The following is a 21,391-nucleotide window of genomic DNA, read 5'->3' on the forward strand; positions in this document are numbered from 1 at the left end:
ATGCTTCAGCAAGCAAACGTCGGGCTTCGCCATCCATGCTGTTGAAGAATGCCGGTATGGAAGTGTCCAGCGTTGGCATGCGCTGCTTTCGCCTCCAGTGCTCCAATGTGCGTCGCTGCCATTCACCCGAGCCTTCGCATGGTGTCAGACGGCGATATGTGGCAGGAAAGAACGCTACCTCTTATCGGCGCCAATCCAGATTAACTCAAAGACACGCTCCCCCTACATTTCTGGGCCCACTTTCTCCATATTTGGGCACCGTTAGACTTGTTTTTGAGCTGTGGCGAACCTAAGGCAAAGGGAGACCTGCAGCCAAGGTGCTCACAATTAGCCACGTTTCCCAGGGCTGCAGGCCTGTGGGTTTACTGGACTGCAGAGGCTTAAACCCCCTCGTGTCCCTTCGGGAATCTCGGCCAATTCGGAGCCGCTGGCATCCCTGGAGTGATCCCTGAGAGGTGGATGGGTATGATATGCCTTCCACAAGAGGCCATTTGCATCATGCTGAATTCTGAAAGGGATAAAGGAAGCGTGTTGGCTGGAGGTGTTAGAGAGCGCGTGGACCGACTGCCTTCACTCTCGTACTTCTGTCTTCTTTGTATTCACATGCACTAGCATTCAGAAGTTTGGAGTTGGGTAGATGTTTTAGTATCTTCTGCTAACCAAGGCTGTTTTTATTTGATCAAATGTACAGTAAAATTGTTAAATAATATTACAATTTAAAACAACCATTTTTTATGTGAATATACACTACCAGTCAAAAGTTTGAACAGTAAGATATTGTTGTTTTTTTAAGAAATCTCTTATGCTAACCAAAATCCAAAGTACAGCAAAACAGTAGAATTTTGAAATAATTTTACTATTTAAAATATTTATTTTCTATTTGAAATATATTTTAAAATGTATTTTATTTATTTATTTCTCTAACACTACCCCCCCCCCCCCAAATGCTTTTGAATGGTATGGTGTATAATGTTAAAAAAGCTTTATTATTTCAGATAAATACTGATCTTTGATCTTTCTGTTCATCAAAGATTCCTGAATTGTTTTTAACTGTTTTAAATATTCATAATAATAATAATAATAATAATAATTAAAAAAATGTTTCTTAAACAGCAAATCAGCATATTAGATTGATTTCTGAAGGATCATGTGACATTAAAGACTGGAGTAATGATGCAAAAAATTCTATATATTTAAAATAAATTCAAATAGAAAGCAGTTATTATAATAAATCATTTCAGAAATCCTTCTAATATGCTGATATGCTGAACAGTAAAAAAATGATGCATTTTATGTTCAGGATTCTTTGGAAGTTCAAAAGAATAGCATTTGTTTGAAATGGAAATCTGTTGTAAATTTAAAATTTAAAATTAAATTAAAAAATTAAATGTATGCATTTAGCAGACGCTTTTATCCAAAGCGACTTACAGTGCATTCAGGCTATCAATTTTTACATATCATGTTTTCACGGGGAATCAACTTGATACGCAGTGCTCTACCAATTGAGCTACAGGAACAATTAAAGATTATACGATTATAATAATGTTATAATCTTACAATATTATAAGATATATTATAGATTATAATATATTATAATTATTATTAATTGTAAGATTACAATTGTCTACTGTGATTTTCTGTATTTGCTTAATAAATTAAATATTAGTAAATAAAACTATTAGCGATTCATTGAATAAAATTATTGAATACAATGAATAAAATTATTAATTTCTTTAAAAGCTTGAACCGTAGTGAATGCACTGCAAAGTTTCCGAGTCGCAGCTGCATTTAAATGTATAATTAAATCTCTTAAATTATAATTTATGTGTGAATGGAATATTGGAGTTGCTACTTTGTTTGGGATTGTTTACATAGTGGTAACCATAGCTACTGTACGTTTTAGTCTCATGCCTGTAACACAAGCAAAGTTGAACCCGTTTGCTATTTTCCCAGAAAGATTCATTAGTGGCTGTTAAGGTATTGAATGGTTTGCACTCGGCTGAGAAGATCCTCCTGGACTTGGTTGTCACTTGTTGGTATTAGTCATGCAGGGTGTGGGAAGAAATGTCAAGTTTTACTTTTAGCTTTGGCATTTGAAGACATTGCTGATCTCATTGGATTGTACAGTATGTGTTTGGCCAGGTTTAAAAAAATCAAGTGCTCATATCTTATGTGCTCATGTCTTAAAGTGCTCATATCATGAGAAATCAAATTGATCTTTTGATGAAAACAGCTTTCAGAAGTCAACACTTCTGAATAGGCATAATTTTTGACCACAAAAACTGTTTATAGAAATGTATCTTTCTCGTCAGCTTAGACAAGGTGCTATATATGCTGCAGTTGCTCCTCATAAGAAATATGCCCATGCAAAAAAGGTCCAAAAGCTTTCACTGGGGGTGGTACCCTTTCAATAGGGACTAATAGTATGTATCATTTAGGTACTAAAGGCCTATTTACTGTTAAAGGGATAGTTCAGCCAAAAATGAAAATTTTATGTTTATCTGCTTACCCATGTAGGTGACTTTGTTTATTCAGTTGACAAAAAAACTAAGATTTTTTTTTTACACTAACCTTGCAATCTGTCAGTCTTATAATAGAGGTGAATGGGAATCACAGCTAAAACATAAAAAAAAAAAAAAAAACATATACAAACAAAACCAAATTAAGCCCTGTGTCTCGTGTCGATACATTGATTTAAAAAGACACAAAACCATCGGTCTGTGCAAGAAACGGAACAGTATTTATATCGTTTTTTTTTACCTCTGATTCACGCAATGTCCAAACCGTTCTAACTGTCCTGAGCACGTCCTCCTGAGCTGGACACACCTCAACTCTCCTAAATGAGACTGTAGAAATGAGACTGTGAGAGATAGGTGGCAGTAATGCACTTATAAGTCTGCGATCCACCATAAAGCAAGAAGAAGAAGACGCCTCACGCACCTACTTGAGAATGCGCTCAGGACAGTTCGAACAGTTCGGACATTGCGTGAATCAGAGATAAAGAAAGAACAATATAAATACTGTTCAGTTTCTTGCACAGACCTGTTTTTTTTTTCTTTACACATCAATGTATCGTCACGAGCCACAAGGTTTAATTTGTACCATTTTTTTCTGAGAGTGTAATGATTGTCCTGCTTGAGCGTCACATTTCAGCACAAATTGTTTATAATGTGTCCTGCAAAAAGGCTGTTAGTGAAGGGTGAGGAATTTATAGTGATATTGAAAGGACAGAGCTGTATATTGGAAAAGCATTAACATATGGGTCTTAAAGGGATAGTTCACACTAAAATGAACTTTGTGTCATTATTTACTCACTCTCATGGTATTCTAAACCTGTGTGACTTGCTTTTTTAGGACAGAAAATAAACTATTATATATATTATATATTATATATATAAATGTTTTTATTTTTTTGTGAAATGTCAATTTATAACTGAGAATACGTTTTTTCAGCCTAAATGTGTAAATAGACATAAAAATAAATAATTATTATTTATGGCATTAAAAATTCCTTTGGTCAAACTATAAGTGGACCTTAGGAAAAAAAAACTAAAGAAAAAGGAATTATACATTTACTGCACTGTTTTTGCACAAGTATTACATTCAAATCGACAGACTGTAATTCTTAATTCAGACATCATTTCCCTTCTTTTCTCTGTCAGCTCTACCCAAACGGTTTTGATTAATTTACACAGGAAGTGCTTGTGAAAGAGATTTATATCACAATTCATCTGCAAAATAATCAAATCATTACCAGCTAATGACAGCAGGTTGACGGATGATGTGGATATTTGCCCGGTCCCAGTAACGCTAGCGCCTGTAGACACAGAGGACGCCGGCCCACATGTCACAGCTACAGCGTAATCGTGTTTCAGCTGTTCTGAGATCAGCCGCGCAGACAATCCTCGTCTTAATGAAGTCGTCTGAGGCAGTGGCAATTACTGACTTCTGTCACTATCACCGGGGGCAACGAGGTTTGGGAGAAGCGTTGCCTTTGGTTGAGGGATCCCCCATTGCTTTCAATGGAGTGATGTAGAGAGCTTGTCAAAAGCAACATGGAATATGGAAGGATTAATTGGTCGGAGAAAAGAAGTGGAAAGTCTCTGTCAAGAGAGCGTAATTGAAACTCATTTCATTCTGATGTAATCAAAGCAGCGCTCTGCTCAGTTGTTTCTATTGGTTGATATCGGGCAAGTTATTTTGTGGTGTATATGTTTAATTCTGATTGAAACATTTTGCATCTGCATTGTTCTATTTTTTTAATATACTACCACTCAAAAAAGTAAAAAATGTAAAATGTTGTTTTTGAAAGAATATATATATATATATATATATATATATATATATTTTTTTTTTTTATTAAATTTTTGTAAATTAATTAAAAAGTTGACAGTCAAAACATTTGTGATCTTACAAAAATGTTTATATTTCTCAAATTCTGTTCTTTTGAACTTTCTATTCCTAAAGGAGTCCTGAAAAATAAATGTATCATAGTTTCTACAAAAATTATGAAGCAGCAACTGTTTTCAACATTGGGAACAAAACAAAATGTTTTCTTGAATTAGAATAACTTCTGAAGGATCTAATATTAGGCACTAATATATACTTCTCATTTATGTGCAAAGGGGTACTGCCCCAGTGACAAATATGTTCCTCTAAATTACTAAAATGCATCCTTTAGGGGAAAATAAGGTACAATGTGTACTTTTTGAAAAATGCTTTTGTACCTTTGTTTTCCTTGAAAGTCTAGTGCATCTCTGGAGATCTCACAGAAAAATCTCACAGAAAAAAAAAAAATTGCATACATAGGAGCAAATAAATGAAGACAGACGTTTTATTTTTACTTGACCTGTTTCTTTAAAACAAAAGAGCATGTAAAAATATACCTTTCCCTAATCAATTTAAAAACTTTAAAAGCCATGTTATTTGTCAACCACACATCTGCACATTTATTAAAGAGAAAATGGAAAAATATACATGTTTGCTTAATGTATTGTATGCGCTAAACATCACGTCGCTGCTTTAATCTTTGCCACTGTGGTCTTATTGATGTAATACATAGGGGACTTTCTGGAGAAGAATTAAAGAGATGTCATAAACTGTCTTTTCTCAGATGAATGTTAATAGAATTGTGTCTGGAATGTGTTTGATGGACGTAATGAATCCGATGCGTCCTGCGCCGCTGCCCGATGCGCTCATGATTGAACGGAGCACAGGTGTGCTTTGATGCCTACAGATGTTGCCATGGTTACATCCTGTTTTCCAGCTCATGCAATTAAGCATAATAGATGAACTTCACTCCTCTGCAAATTAACAACAGGTAAAATGTACCGTAGTCGCCGATATTCTCCTCATAAAAGCTTTCGCCAAGTGATGTGTTGCTGCTTGTCAGTGGAGTGTTTTTAATGGCAGGCAATCGCTGGGTTTGTTTGTGAGCTCCCGACTTCAAACTCTGTGGAATTTTAGGAATCAGTATGTGGTTTGTCTCTTCAAATTACTGTAATAAAGTCACATTTATCTTAAGCCCAATGCTTGAAACGGGTCATAAATCTGATGAAAACACACGAAACGAAGAAGTGGCAGGAAAAACCCTCCCTGAACAAATTGGAAACTTTCTTTGGTCTGAATTTCAACACTGAATATCACAAGGCAAAGCTTAAAACTTATAGATAATTTATTATATTATTTTCATAGTATCCGTTTATTTCAGTCAGTGTCTATAAGTGTTATAAAAAATTTTTTTGTTAAGATACTGTTATAGATTTTATTAATATTTTTATTTTATACTTTCTTTTTTTTAATTTAAATTTGACTTAAGTTTACACTTTTTTGTGTTTTTTGTAATTATTTGTAATAATTTTTTGTTATGTCTATAAAGTTTTTATTATTATTTTATTTTAGTTAAACTATCTAGAAATTTTGAAGTAATAATGAAGTAAGTTTAAGGGTTTTTAAAACATTTTATTTTAGTTAAAGATTATCTTATTTCAAGTAATTTTTTAAAATTTATTATTGTTATTTTTAACTGTAATAATCCTGATGGAGATCCATTCTTATGCTTGTTTTTTTAATATGCCGGCTAATAATGTCCAGGCTGTTCTCATGCAGGCTTCTTTATCTGAGCTGTGCTTCTGTGAGTTCAGAAGTGTGTGTGGTTTAATTAAGCAGGAGTAATGGACTCTCTGCAGCTCGCGTGTCCTGCTGGGACTCAAACATCCTCATCAAATGCATGTCAGTAATTTGGTAGAGAACTGAAGAGGATGAAGATTTAACTGTACAGTTTTTCTCACACTTTTTCTTTCACACTTTTTTTTCACATTTGAAGATATGTATCTTAACTATAGTGATAGAATCACATGCAGCATTTGCACTTTTAGGGCATGCTGTTTCATGCAATCTCTGAATTTTGTAATTTTTGTAACATCAGGAAGGACAGTAAATCTAGCACAATTTACTAAAACAATGTTTGTGTGTATGTATGAGTGTATACACACACACACACACATACATATAATTTTTAAAATAATAATACAAAAATTTACATATAAAATAAATGCAATATAAAATGTAATGTAAAATATCTATGTATAATAAAATGAAATAGAAATATAAAATATGAAATATGCCATTTGCTAATACAGGAAAAGTCAACAAATGTTAAATAAATAAATAAAAATGATATATATATACAATACAATTAGTAATTTTTTACCAAGAAAGTGGCATGATGAAAACCACTATTTTCTATTCAAACTTTCAAATACCTTTAGGTTGTGATAACATAAAAAAAAAAAGATTTAGATTTTCATTTATTTATTTATTATTTCATCTCAAAATGCAGTAAATGCATTGAATCAATGTGAAAGTCATTTTTCATACTGAAATTATTGAAAATACACAGCATAGTAAGTTCAAGTCCACAAATACAGTAATAGCCTCTGAACTTGGTCAATACTAATTATATTATATCATAATCAATACTTATGGCACTGGACTTCCAAAATGCATTCAACCGGTCATCTTGTTAATTCTATAAATTAATTACAGCAATAAAAGAAAATTTCATCATGAACAAGAACATAAACAACATCACATTGACCACAGAAATTCCAAAATGATATTTCCCTTACATTCATCTTCCAAAAGTGCATTCATCTCTTCTATGTTTCATTCATTTAGCAGACTAGTGCTATGTTCTGTATTAACTAAAACATAAATGGCATTAATAAAAACACTAACACTGGCAAGCTACGCAATATCATGTTCATAATCGAATCTGATTCATCTAATGAATGCGATATAGCATTGTCACTGATCTACGGCTCTGTGTATTAAATGTCACTCCATTTGAAAGCCCATGTTGGAGATTTACCAGTAATATTAATCACAGAACCGGCTTTACTAAAGAGATGCGCATGACAATCACATGCCATTTATCGTGCAGCCCTTGTTTGTTGATCACAAAGTACAAAGTAGAGGAATAAAACTAAGATGCAGAGTGTATTCAAAGCGCTGCAAGGGAATGGTGCGTTGTGATTGGATGTTACTGTCTAGAGTGCGTGGAATGGTGCACTGTGATTGGTTGAGCGGATATATCGCCAAAAAAGGAGACTGTCGTTCGTCGCTGTTCGGGAAAAATGGGAGAAAACATGACCTAATAACTCTGCGAATATTGTATTTTGCATAAAATTACAAATTTAATTTTAATACCAACCAGAAACAATATTAATTTTGGCAAAAAAAAAGGTGTATTCCGTATATTAAATTAATATTTAATAGTAAAATGCTGATAGGCTAATACAGCCATAAAAAGATTAAAAATATATTTTTTGAAAAAGTTATAAAATAAGTATTAAAAATTGTGCCAAACTCTTAAACGCAGAGCAGCATGTGTTGTATTGGCCAGAAATGTCAGTCTGCAAGTGTATATTGAGCAATAGCTTAAACATATTGCACATGGAGTCCGTCTCTAAAAGCCTGACACACTCGGATGTCAAAATGTACTATAAGGCTTTGTCCAGCAAAATAATGTTTATTTTTTTGGTATGCATTGATTAATTAGAATAATGAACTGCCATATCATGTCATTTTGATTGACAGCTGTTCATTTTTTTTTTTTTTTTTTTAAATTAGCAAATGGTTACAGTTGACCTTTTTTTCACTATATCTTGCACTGTACAAGTGATGCATTTTTTTATTTATTTTTTGTTATTGAATTTGCTCGTTCATCAGTTTCACACTGTAGAAACCTTTTCTTATCTAAAGAGATCTTTAAATCAACATCCTGTCAGAGCCTGTCATGGGTGGTAGCTCTGAGAACCGGGCGATCAGCGTCTGAAACCCTTCTGCTTTCATGTCTGGGGAGTAGAAAGCGTGTTGAACCACAGCAGAAATCCAGCCATGATCAGAACTCTGCTGATCTGACAGCTGCTGGCTCAACATGATTTTCTGAATGGAGGAATTCAGCTGCTGTGAGCATACTGCATGCGCTTTAGATGAGACTGAGGACCCACATTAAATGTCATGTCACACAACCTGTCCATTTAACCTCATTTATACTAAGTGATGAATTAATGTGTGCCAGATTTTGAACTTTCTTTTGAAGTTGAAAAGTCTATGTATTTTGCATGGCTATATAGTTTTTTTGTTGTTGTTATTGTATTTATGTAAGAAGGAGCAGGTGTCAACTTGTAGGTCATGACCCAAAAAGTGGGTGACAGGTCTGTTATAATAAAAAAAAAAAAAAAAAAAACAAATGCCAACAATTCAGTCTCATGACAGCAGAATGTGTGAGTTCACTTTGTGAGTTAAACCTTGTGTTGTGTTCCACTCATTTTGACCCAGAGAGGATTTTCTTTTTTTCTGAAAATGCTAGTTAATGTTATTGGATTGAACTAAGACTTAGTGACTTTGTGCACACAGGGTTGAACAACTTCCTGAAACTGTTTTGATAATTGTGCTTTTGTGGGGATTTTGTGTTACAAAAAAAAAAAAAAAAGAATGTTAAAAAATTTCTCATGCTATATTTTGACCAAACATTGGCTTCTTAACTTCTTTTCTTTCAGTTAGCTCAGATTTTGTATTTCTTTAGGATTGATTGATCATAGGCCTTGTTAATTTGAGCACATGCACCTCAGCTTTTAAGTAAACATTGCCAAAATGATCCACAAATAATGCTTTTCACTCAAATACCGAGGTGCATGAGGTCAAATCAGTGCGCCTTACGATCAATCAGATAAAACAGAAATACAAACCCTGTGATAATTTAAAGAAAACAAGATTAAATCCAAGATTTGGTGATAATGCAGCATGCCAAAAGATTTACAAGCACTTCTGCTCATTTTTGACCAGGAACACGGATTTTCAAGAGTTGAAATAACGATGATAACTGTGCATTTCACATACTCTAAAAACTGTAAATTGTTAAGCAAGAACAACAAAATAATAAACCATTCTAAAATCAGACGAGACCTCTGATATTTTGCCCTAGGCATATTTTGTAACATAGTAAATATAGCCTGTAATTAAAATGTACCCACTGGATGAAAACAACAGCAGTCTTGCGTCTTCTTTAGGCTGGCTGTGAGTTGTAAACATTCATTTCAGGGTGTTGTTCGGGGTGAGAGGGAAGGCTTGGGGTCTTGTGTTTGGACCTGGTGTTCTGAGTTTGATTTATTTCTGTTTCTGTACAAACTGCTGAGTTCATTTTCAATCTTGCGTTTCCCTTTTACTCGCCATTAGACTTGGCTGGCAGAAAAAAATAAGACTCTGTCAACACAATTAAGCTGACTTCCTGTGTCAGACACCCACGCCGCCGTTTTAACACCCACTGTCAGTGCGCGGATGTACCCCAGCACCGCTAATACTGCTCTGTTAGCGACTTCTCCAACACGATCTCTGCTGTTATGGCAGTCGTGGCAGACGGCGTGAACTATTTTGTTTTAAAGTCAACATGACATCGAAATTAACCCAATTCATTTCCTAATAAGTGTGTCTGGTGCATGTTATACCACGAAAAAAAAACAATTGGCACGTAATGATTTGACCCCCCCCCATGAAATCACTTTCCATTTCGATTGACGTCAAACGCTTTCTTGTTTTCAAGCCTTTACCTTTAGCCACGTGAATCTGTTTGGGTATTTACCCGGTGTATTCTAGTATATTTCTCCATAGTTCATAAAAATTTTATAATAAAAGTAATTCAATAAAAAAAAGATTTTGAGTAGTGAATTTGACAATTATTCATTAAATAAGAATAATAAAAAAGTTATATGATATATACTTTATATGTAGCATTTATACATTTATTTATTATTATTATTAATATTATTATTATGTTTTTATTTCCCTTTTTTATATATTCTTAAATAAATAATTACACACATATAGATAGATATAGATATAGGAATAGCATTTATGCATTTGTTTTAATTGTCCTTTTTTCATTTACTTACAAAATAATTAAATAAAAAATAAATACACACAGTATATAGGCATTATTTTGTGTGAGTAAATACATTTATATAAATAATATAATAATGCATGTTATATGTGTAGCAATTTTATTTAATTCTTTAAAAGTTATATTTTTCTTTTAATTTCTATTAATTTTGTACTTTATTTTCCTTTTTGACAAAATAATCAAAGAAAAATTAAAAAATAAAACCACACACACACACACACATATACATAATAATATGTACAGTTTATAATACAATAATTTACAATTTGTGTAGCATTTAATGTTATGTTAATATTAGTTTAGTATAGATTCTGTGCAGTCAGTGATGTACACATTGTTGATGATGTTTCACATCGCAGCTGCTAATGTACTGTGAACTTTAGCACAGCTGCAGTTCTGCATTATCCAGGCATCACCCAGGACTGTCTGTTTTAAAAGGCTTGTTTTAGGATTTGCCAGCATTAATGTGTGTAAATCAAAGCTGATCAATGTTTCTCTCCACCAGCACACATGAAGCCCTCTTGTGGTCACTCTGGGAACAGCGGATGAAAGTCTTGTGCCGTGTTCTCAATCCATGATGGTGAGCAGAATCCAAAGGCAGTCCTGCAGTGTCAGATATTCTCTGTGCTCTTCATACTGTATCACTCTCTCACACTCAAGAAGTTTCCCCCCGATCTCTCCAGCTCGAAACTGAAGTGTGACGGTGATTCATACAGAGAACCTGAAAATTATGAATGCCACTGATAAATGAAACCATCTTGGCTTTTGTGGAGTCCCGAAGCCACTATTTGGGCGAGTTTTCTGAGAAGCAGTTACAATGTGATGGTGACAAGAAACGGCTGTAACGATAACGGCGGTTATTTGAATAAATATTTGGCTAATATGGCAAATAATAACTCTGAATCGGTTCCCTTCAAATGAATTCACTTCCGTTTTGTAAAACAGAAATATGTGGTCGCAGACGCAGACAGATTTTCTGTGCAATTATGTAAATTTTGGCCTAGTTATCAAGTCCGAGGTGTCATTGTTTTTGGAAATTTACAGATGCTTGTTTCCGTGATGTGAGGTTAAACATAGCACACTGTAGCAGCCGCCTTTCCGTTCATACGACAATAATACCGCAACAAACACACAAATGCACAAACATATTTGGACAGACACCTTTGAGCTCGTGCTGTAGCAACAGGTGATGCTTGCCAAGTCCTTTCTGAAAGGTTGTGTAGGTGACAACGGAGAGCGTTGGAACACATTTTGCTCAGTGTTTTTTTGCTTTTGTTTTTTTTTTACGCTGCACCCTCAGACTAATAATATTCCCACATGTGTCTACTAGTAAATAAAGTTGCTTTGAAATCCACAGCTCATCTTAAAAACGTGTAAATTAGTGTCGAGCACAGTGCTGTTGTTACAGCTGACCCCAGTGCTTACTAAAACATCTTTTACGTCTTTTACATGCATTTTTTTTATCAATTCATTTAAAATGTAGTTTTAAATTGCAATCTGTGGAAATATAGCAGACATGTCTTGTAATAAAATATAGGCCTGTTTAGTGTTTCTTTTGTGGGCCAAATAGAATCACACTGATGTCTGCATCAAATGAATGGCACTAGTTCTGTCATTTAACATCCACACATCAAATAAGCTACCTTAAAATGTTATTTGAACACAGATTCTGTCACTTCAGGAGGCTGGTGGTCATGTATGATGATGTTACAACACTTTCTGGTCTGCTCTATTCATTTAAGGTTTCCTCACGTTGCATCATGTTTGTAATTTCTATATGGTAACAATGCATGTTTGTATTCCAGTAATGAATAAGCATTCTGACATTATTCTGTGTCTGTAGATGCAAAGTAACAGCCAGAAAGGATTTCCACACCCAGTCCAGATGAGTAGCCTATACAAATTCGAATTCTTTCAGATCACAATATCTAATCAGAATTGTTTTTATTTAAAAAAAATGTAACACTTCGTCTTTAGAATCAAAACAGTGTGCAGCGTTACTTATTTCCCCTTCATCAAAGAGAGGAAATTCTGAAGCACTACTGGAAATCTGCATCGGAGATGATGCTATCTGATGTATGTTTATGTCGAACAAATGTCAAATGAACTATGGTGTAAAAGCTTTCTAATAACGTGAGCTTCGGGTCGGATGACTCACATTTGAAAGGATTCATTCGCATCATCATATCTGGTGCAAAACTCCTGCAGAGCTACAGTTTGAATAGTTTCTTTTTCCGCATTGCATATTAAAATAAAAATCCATAGGGTAGATCTTTATGTTTTTATCGCGAGATGGATGTTTTGAATCAATATCTGCGACTTTTAGTAGCTGGAGAACAGGATAAAATATTGAAATCATTTTTAATGAGAGAAAATTGTAATAAAACATATTTAATATTGTGCTGCGAATTACAACTTCATGGCATAAATATCCGCTTTAGCGTGTATCTAAATTAACGATTAAAATGGAAAGTAATCTACAACTCCTAAATCAACACTCGGACAGAACTGAGATATAATTCTATTATGCAAACTTTAAAAATTAACCTACTCGGAAGTGACAGAAAATGATTATATGATCATTAGGCTATTATGAAATAATATAGGGTTTGGAATATATTAGCTAACATCCGCTTCAAATGCGCGTTTACTTCTTCTTCACAAGATTGTGTTCCTCTCTATATTCATTTGGTTTTTAATCTCACACGCGCGTAATTGAAAACTTATTGATCTATAAACGAGCTTTAAAAATCAAATGTTTTCTAGGATTAAGATCCGCGAGTGTGTGTGAAGTCGCACATGAAATCAAATGAGTAGAAGTGTAAACACACCGTGGCTGCGGATGGCAAGTTTTAAATAATTTTATACAGTCCTCCTTTCCTGACATTTTTTAACATGTGGTGCGTAAATATGAGAATGGCTGAGTGTGAAAGTGGATGAGTCCCTGGAGAGCGCGCATGGAGACGCGCCGCTCCAAAAATCAAAGTGGGGCAAGAAGACGCGGTGCGCCACAGCTGGCAGATCGTCTTATGTCGACGGGGAGGGGCGGTTCGTTTACCTGACACCCCTCTCATCGAGCTCGAACCCTCCCCCTTCTCTTGCGCTTCTATCCCGCATCGCAGCCCACGTTGCGCGCAGTCCGTGCGCTCCCAACTTCAGCGGTACGCGCAGGGACATCTCCATCTCCATCAGCGAGCAGAGCTGCGGACGCGTGCCGGCTTTGGATCTCTCAACGCGGGGACGAAGTTAAACGAGCTTCTCAACTTTTGGATGGAAAACGAGCGCTTTCTCGGAGATTGCTAACTCTTCTAAGGTATCGTCGTATTCTTTTCTTTCTCGGATGTCTCTGAGCATCTGCTCCGAACGCAAAGCTGCTGTATATTTAACGACCAGTCAGATCTGTTTGCTGTCCTGTCTTGTCGATAGATAAACAATTGACAACGAGGGGGGGAAATCGTTCGTGCATGCGTTCAGTTGCAACTGATTTTCTTCTATTCGTCTTTTATATATCCAGGTATTTTATGCACTGGATATTGGTTGTAAATCTCTAAATGCAGATTTTTATTTTTTTATTTTTTTAAGTGGCAAAAGTTCATATTAGATAGTGACCTGACAAATGCGATTATTTATAACCATGCATGTTCAGGATATAAAAGTACAAACCTATTGCATTTAAGTAGAAAAAAAATAATAATCCAATTTTATGGAGTCAAGAGGCAGACATGCTCCTAAATAAGATGAAATGACTAATATGACTAAATGATTCTAAATAAACCTGACTGTCAGCCTGCAGTGAATCACACCACACTGTTTTCTTTTTCTGCTGTGATGTAAAAGTTTACGTCTCAGTTTTAATAGGAGGATGTAATGCTCAGGACCCCATGCAACTGAGTGTGACATTTGCGCTTGTAAACATGAGAAAGGTTCATAAGCATTTACGTGCAAGGAAAAAAAAAAGGCTACAGATCTGACTTTAGGGAGTTAAGATGCAGACACACATGAAAAATAATATTTAGGGAAATGCACGTTAGTCAGAATATCTATTCTTTTTGCACTCATTTAAATTTCTTTAAATCAGACTGTCAGTACATTTGGTTTAGGGAGAGTACTACTAATCAGTGTGTGTTCAGCAGCTCAGCATTTACAAATAATCATTCCCAGCTGAGATAAATACACTTCCACATTTTTGATCGGAAATGCATGCATTTAGGCTCTGAACAAAACTCTGAACAAATAATAAAAAAACATATATATATATATATATATATATATATATATATATATGCACCTCTGCGCTTTTAATTCATATCTACCGCTCTAAATTGGCAATTATATGGGGTGTGATAGAATAAATTATATTACAAAGTGGTTCATTAAATGTTACATTTAGATTTATGTACATTACTGTTATGGTTATGAGTAGCGACCGTACATTACTATTATTATGTTTCACTTTGTTACGCTGATGAAGAGCAGAGAACAGTTGTAGGAAGTGCATGATGTTCATCACTCGTGGGCAAGATGCTGTCCACAAATGATATTTGTGAAAATGTAATGAATTAATCGGTGATAATTTTGATCGTATGGAATTTAGTCGAGGACTGAGGAATATTATTTCTGAATGTGGTTGACACCCTTTTTGCAATCTCATTTGCAGTGCACAGTATATCTGATTCCTCATTAACAGGTCAATGTGGTAAAAACGAGGTTATTCTTCTTGAGATTACTAGTTATCGGGGGTAGAATTAGTGCGGTTGATCTGGTCAGTGTTTCTCAGAATAGAGCTTGTGAACAGAGCTCTTCCTGCCAGCGTCAGGTTTGCTTCTTGTAAGTGCTGTTTGACATCAAAGTCACTACTTTTATGCAAGTTTTCTACACTTGTTTCATTCTGACATCTTCTCCACGGTGTTGTGTTAATGTACAGTCTGCTGATGTGAAACCGTGTGGGTCCCCTTGATCTCGACTTGAAAGTTGTTAACCATTTTTTTTTGTATTGGCATCACCTAACCCCATTTCCACGGCTGGTTGTTGTTGTTCAGATACTCACCCTGATATGATAACCGAGCCTGAATCATCATCTGCGATGATATCGCTGTCCCAAATCTCAGCACAGTGGCATAGTCTGGCACGCTCAGATGGACCATGAATAACGAAGACGCTATGGCATACAGACGTGTGTTAAGACTATAGGCGAATATACGTCTGCTATGATCAATGCTGTCAGTTAGGCCCTAAATGCGTAGCACATCCTCGAGCAGCAAATAACAACAGGAAGTCAGAGTAGCTTCTGAGAGAGAAGGTGATACTGTTTAGCTCTTTGTACTGCAAGTGGCCTTCAATTTGGGGGTCAGAAAGGTCAAACTGCTCTCTAAACCCTTAATAATGCAACTTCTCGCCTCTTAAAATCAAGAAAGACGAAGTTGCATCTTTGTCAGGGAGAAATATCATCCCTGGTCGCCCTCCCGACCCTTTGAGACCAATTATCCGACGCGGTGCATCGCTTATTTCCAGCGTGCACCTGAGAGTATAATCAAGGCAACTCGTCCTTGATGAATTATTTCCACTCCGTCTCGCATGATTTGTCCTGTTGTAAGTGACAGCAATCGAGGTGCATGAAAGGAAGATGAAGAACTTCTTGGTTGGTCTGTGTCTGATTCATGTAAAGCGGAGTCAAGAGTGATTTCTGGGGTAAAACCATTAATCGTCTTTACCACGGCGGTAATGAACGCTAGGCTGAAATAACAGCTCAGCAAAGAGAAGAATTATACTTGTGGTTAGAGCACGGTAAATACCTGTTTAGCTGCCAGAGTATGCATGTATTAGACTGTCGCCAGCAAATAAGAGGTCTGTCTCGTTTTTTAATATGTGGCTGCTTGGAGATTCCACCCTGTTTGGAAAGAGCTGTTATGATTTCTGATAGTTAGGAAAGGTAACAATGAATCAGAGACTTTTGATGACAAGCTCAAACCAGTTTGGGAAAAAAAAAAGAAGAAAGGAAAATCAAGGATTGTTTGTGCATACTTGGGCTCTGAGTCAAGCATGTAAAACGGCAGACGATCACATGCAACTCGAGAATAATTTAGCAACGTTTTCCAACTTTTTTCCCGAGACGATTTGCATATATCAGCAGCGATTTGACGCTCGTGTTAAAATCCGCATCTCATCTCGCGTTTGATTCCTCAAGCGCTATCTCTCTCTCCTTTTTTTATATTTTTACGCGTTTGCCTGCTTTTATCTGGTTTTGAGAATCGGCGCCGGATCTTTTCAGAGGACAAAGCGTCATGACGATTTGGTCATGCTTAGGCTAAATGACATTTGTGTAAAATCAGAAGAGCAATATAATCATTTTCCACAGCACCATCACTAATACAATTTGAAATACGCACTCAAACCTTTTAAAATTTCACATACCCTAAATTTAGACTCTCCATATGTTTTGATCTCACATTATTGTCTCCTATTTCTATGCTTGTCGTTATCCGATCTGTGTAGGTTTTCTCGAATCCTTTGTTCTGGTAAGGCGACACAAAGAAAGCAGTATGTATCAGAGGAATGCACATACTGCAAAAGATCAGGGTTTTAATACCCACCCACATACTTGCAACAAACAATTAAAGAAGATACTCTCTTTTACAGTGCAAAAGCACACACATGCACTTGTAGAGATTTGGAGGGACGCAGATTAACGCCATACAAATCTTTGCCTTTGCAGTGTAGTCAACTGAAAAGAAGCAAGAGCTTTCATTTGTTGCTTTTGATTTCTTGTGCACACACACACATATATAACAGAGAAGGAAGAAGTATATTGATAAAACTGCAAATCCTTCCTATTGTCAGCAGGCCTCAGGATGCTGTTCACAGGATAGTTCAAGTTTGAATTTTATACTTCCATATGCTTTTATGCATAACTTAAAAGGTAAATTTTCTCAGTGTATATGCATGTGCGTGCTCCCTGTATGATTTGAACCCGTTGACCTTAGACTTGGTGCCGTGCATTTTTCAAAATAAAGGTTCTGGCAAGGTGTTTTTGTGCAATGGAATTTTCAAGAGTGCATGCTTCACTGCGGAAAAAAAGACAAGCATACTCGCTATCATACTTGATTGCATTTCCTGTATTCATTTTGCGGGAATATCTTTAGAACTGTGTGTTAAATGTTGCAAGTGAGAGTATTGCACTCATTTTGAAAGCATAATAAAATGAGCCAAAATGTGGCGACGCGTAAAACTTTGTGAATGACGGGCGTTGCAATTCTGCTAAAACTTCTGCGGGCACAGCATCTGCGTGGGCCCACGCGTTGCATCTCAGCAAAGCTCGGACAAAAAGAGCTTCACAGCGGTTTTCTCTCCCTGTCGCTTTAACTCTATTAATTGTTGATGCGTCGCAATCCACGAGGCAGAAATTAGAGGGCTAATTATTCGATCATGTGATGCTGCCCCACTGCAGTGACAGAAAAGTAATTTCCCGGGCCTTGAAACTGATCTCGCTTGATCGTTAGATGACGGATTTGTTTTATAATTCGATAAAAGAGGGGAATAAACAAGCCGATAAAGAGCCTCTTTCGTGCGCTCGGAGGGAGTAATTGTTTTTAAATAATTAATACAGATTCCTGAGGGAGATACAAAGAGCAGGATCTTTTTGTTGTCGTGCGCTTGTGTGCAGCCGGACTTCAGCTCTCGCAGGCTTTCACTGATTTAAAAGCCTCGCACACTTTATTTGGCAGGTGTTCAGATGCGAGCAAGCCACAGGGGGACTTTTACAGTGCACACTAGAGGTTCAACTACACAGTGTGCACTAGACAGAAATGACTGTTCACTGTGCTGCATCGCTTTATGTCACTGCATGCATTAAATAATTAGCCAGCACATATAAAGTGATGGAGTTTGACTCCCCTCACGCACATAAGTCTATTACTGCAGGTTATTTTTATTATTTAATACACTTACAAGTCATGTGAGTCATGCACAGTCAACTGCAAACTACTGTATTAATGTGCTCGAGTAACACAGCTCCTCTATTCTGTCTAAAAATATGCCAGCCACCAATATTTAGAGACTGTAATGAGTTCCACGTTTTCGTGTTTCCAGGAAATGTTTGTTTTGAATGCCTCTAATGGAGATTTGTATACTGCCCATTTGCCTCCGCATTGATTCAGTGTCTCTGTTCGGTATGTGGTGGGCACTGATGACTCTACCCCATGCTGTTTGTGTTATCAAACTGCCGAGATGCTCTTGGCTCTGATTTATAACACTACCTCAAATAATCTTGTTAATGCACATTTAACATTGCGGAAGTGGCAAGCACATAGACTAAACAACACCTACGCGTGCGAGCAGTCAGAATAGCACTGGTGAATTGTGCCGAGTGATAAACTGCCTCCAGTGCAGCTAAGAAGAGGAAGACTGTACTGTCTTCTTGTCATAGGGGTTTCTAACTTTGGATGTACACTTACACATATTGTGTCACTATTCCGGGGGAAACCGGATGATCTCGAAAAAAGGCTAAATAAGCAATGCAACATCCTAGGATGCTGTAAAATAGAAAAAAAAGGTGTTAAAGACCTCTTTGTTTTAAGTGTTAGAAGTGTTGAAGAAATGATTAACAATTTTTTTGATTCGCTTTTTTTAATGTTACATTTTTTTATTTTAAGAATTATGAATTAATTAAAAAAACGTTTTGTTAATGTTTCTTTTTTTGCTGAAAAACCCTGTTAAGTTATTTGATTACAATTTTACAAAAATATTTCATGTCAATATAAATTTACATCAAATTCTCAGACATTCTAGGATAAATGGAATAAGGCTAAATAAACATGCAAATGTAAATTAAATTTATAAATCTAAGTTTCTGCAAGACATTTTATTTATGTTTTTTTTTTTTGCATTTTCTTTTTTCATTAATAAAAAAAATCTAATGTAGTCAAAATTAAAATGGGATTTTGTTAAATGCATCATTTTCGGTCTTCCTTATTTCCCCCCCCAAAAAAATCTGTGATTTAATTATGACTAAATATTTAATCTGACATCAGTATAAAGAGACATCAGTCTCTCAAGTTTGGATACCCCAAAATTCTTAGATAATCTATTTTATTTATATTAGTATGGCTAAATAAAATGGTCACCAATAAAAGTGTCAGAGGAGGCAGTACAGTACATATTTACAGTGTTGTTTGTGTATTGCTTTTGTTCTGTATCATACATTTGTGTATTTATTATTATTTTTTGAAGCACTAGCATATTCGCATTCATTATTGTTTTCTCTGAGCGTGCTACAAATATTGGCATTTTCAACTCTTCAACTGTGTTTACTCTTCTTTAAATGGGCGAGAGCTGAATTATAACCACAGTTGATCAAATCATTTCTGCTCTGTGAATCTGCATGCCCTTCTGTATGTCAGAGTTAGTGTTGTTGGGCGGTGTGTGTGTGTGTGTGTGTGTGTGTGTGTGTGTGCCAGGGCTCTTGGCAGTGTCTGCACCTGTTGGCAGCATCAGGACCCTCCTGGCAAGGCCGGCAGAAATTGTGTGATGCTCTTGTACGAGTGCAGAGGAGACTGCAGCCACAGCACGTCAATATGGCGGCCACGCTCCTCTTACCACTGCTCCCGGCCCGCGTTTCCATTTTACTGTGGAAATAAGAGTGGACCGATGCAACTACACAATCCGTTTATGATTTTGAAATTTAGAGCCAATGATGGATTTTAGGAGCAAAAACGCACCAGATAAAACTGTGCTTTGTCATATTATTTACTAAGATTGACGAGTCTTAGCTACATATTTTGACATGTTGCACTGAAACACTGATGGGTCTTGTGTAAAAGAGCAATTGTTTTTGATATAAAGTTGGCTAGTTGGTTAGTTTTGGCCTAATCTAGAGCGTCGCTGTCGCTGCTGCGCCACCCAATGTGTTGCACATGGACTAGCATCTCAAGACAGCAAAAACAAGCTCAGTGCAAATTCACATCAATGCCGGAAACGTGTTTTGCATTTTACGAATGGCATATCGCATATGTTGCACTCATACCTGACATAAAAAAACAACAACAAGGAAACAAAAACAATCATTTACCTGTGTCGAATCGATGAGCGTATTTCACGACCCCTTATAATGCATCCACCTTTTTTGGTAATGGCTCTTCTCTCACATTTCCTGTTTTTAACAGCAGTGATACTTAGTGTTCTAGTTCAGCACCTCTGCTGACTTCATCTAGCTTTATCACCTTCAGTTTCATGTCTATGCATGTTACACACTCCTGCTTTTAAAAACACATTTAACTCTTTTCACTATAATTAATGATTGGGCCATTAGTCATTATAATTGTTGATTCTGACATGGGCATGTGCTTGGTTACCTTTAAAATTCATCTTCTTTTTTAGAATAAATAAACAATATATTTGATTTTCACTTGACATAATAATAACATACAGTAGCAGAAACAAAGCATCCTGGTTCTTAGACTTTTGAGTCAAAAAATGTGTGTGTGTGTGTGTGTGTATGTGTGTGTGTGTATGTGTATATTAACGGTATACTATTATTTATTTACATATACATAATGATACATTCAGTATATTCAAAACAATGTTGAAATCGTAAACAGAGTATGTTAGTGAATTCAGATTTTGAAAGTCGTTTTAACCAGTCAGGATGTGGTGTTAGTTCCAAACTACCATGAGTGATTAAATTTGACCCCTGCACATATATCTGCATAACTGTTGTCTTTATGTCATTGTGTTTTTATTTATAATATACATTCCAGAGTAGATAACGTGTAACGCTGGTGTAATAATTTGATTCTTTTAGTGTATTTGGCATCTTTTTAAAATCAAATAAAGTTGGGAATGATTTCATTCCTGTTTTGATGTCAAAATAATTAAGAGTTTAAGTAATCTATGCATGTATGTCTTTGTTTTATTTATACTATTTTATAAAATACA

At 35.8% G+C, this 21,391-nt stretch overlaps 1 protein-coding gene and 1 long non-coding RNA gene across 5 annotated transcripts in view; both read left to right on the top strand.

The window, feature by feature from the left end:
• The window catches only part of LOC113115681 (uncharacterized), a 29,043-nt gene extending 15,794 nt beyond the window's left edge, over positions 1–13,249 (top strand). The window contains exon 3 of the long non-coding RNA XR_003293930.1: positions 10,968–13,249. This is a non-coding gene — a long non-coding RNA (uncharacterized LOC113115681). The remainder of the gene's footprint in view (positions 1–10,967) is intronic.
• Positions 13,250–13,383: 134 nt separating this feature from the next.
• The window catches only part of LOC113115678 (DNA-binding protein SATB1-like), a 56,751-nt gene continuing 48,743 nt past the window's right edge, over positions 13,384–21,391 (top strand). For 2 of the 4 annotated variants that reach the window (XM_026283219.1, XM_026283221.1), the window contains exon 1: positions 13,384–13,775. The gene's annotated coding sequence lies outside the window, so the exon portion shown is untranslated. The remainder of the gene's footprint in view (positions 13,776–21,391) is intronic. The other 2 variants (XM_026283217.1, XM_026283220.1) reach the window with 1 other exon arrangement.

This window comes from Carassius auratus, chromosome 16 (genome assembly GCF_003368295.1).
Source record: "Carassius auratus strain Wakin chromosome 16, ASM336829v1, whole genome shotgun sequence".
In the NCBI taxonomy this organism is placed as follows: Eukaryota; Metazoa; Chordata; class Actinopteri; order Cypriniformes; family Cyprinidae; genus Carassius; species Carassius auratus.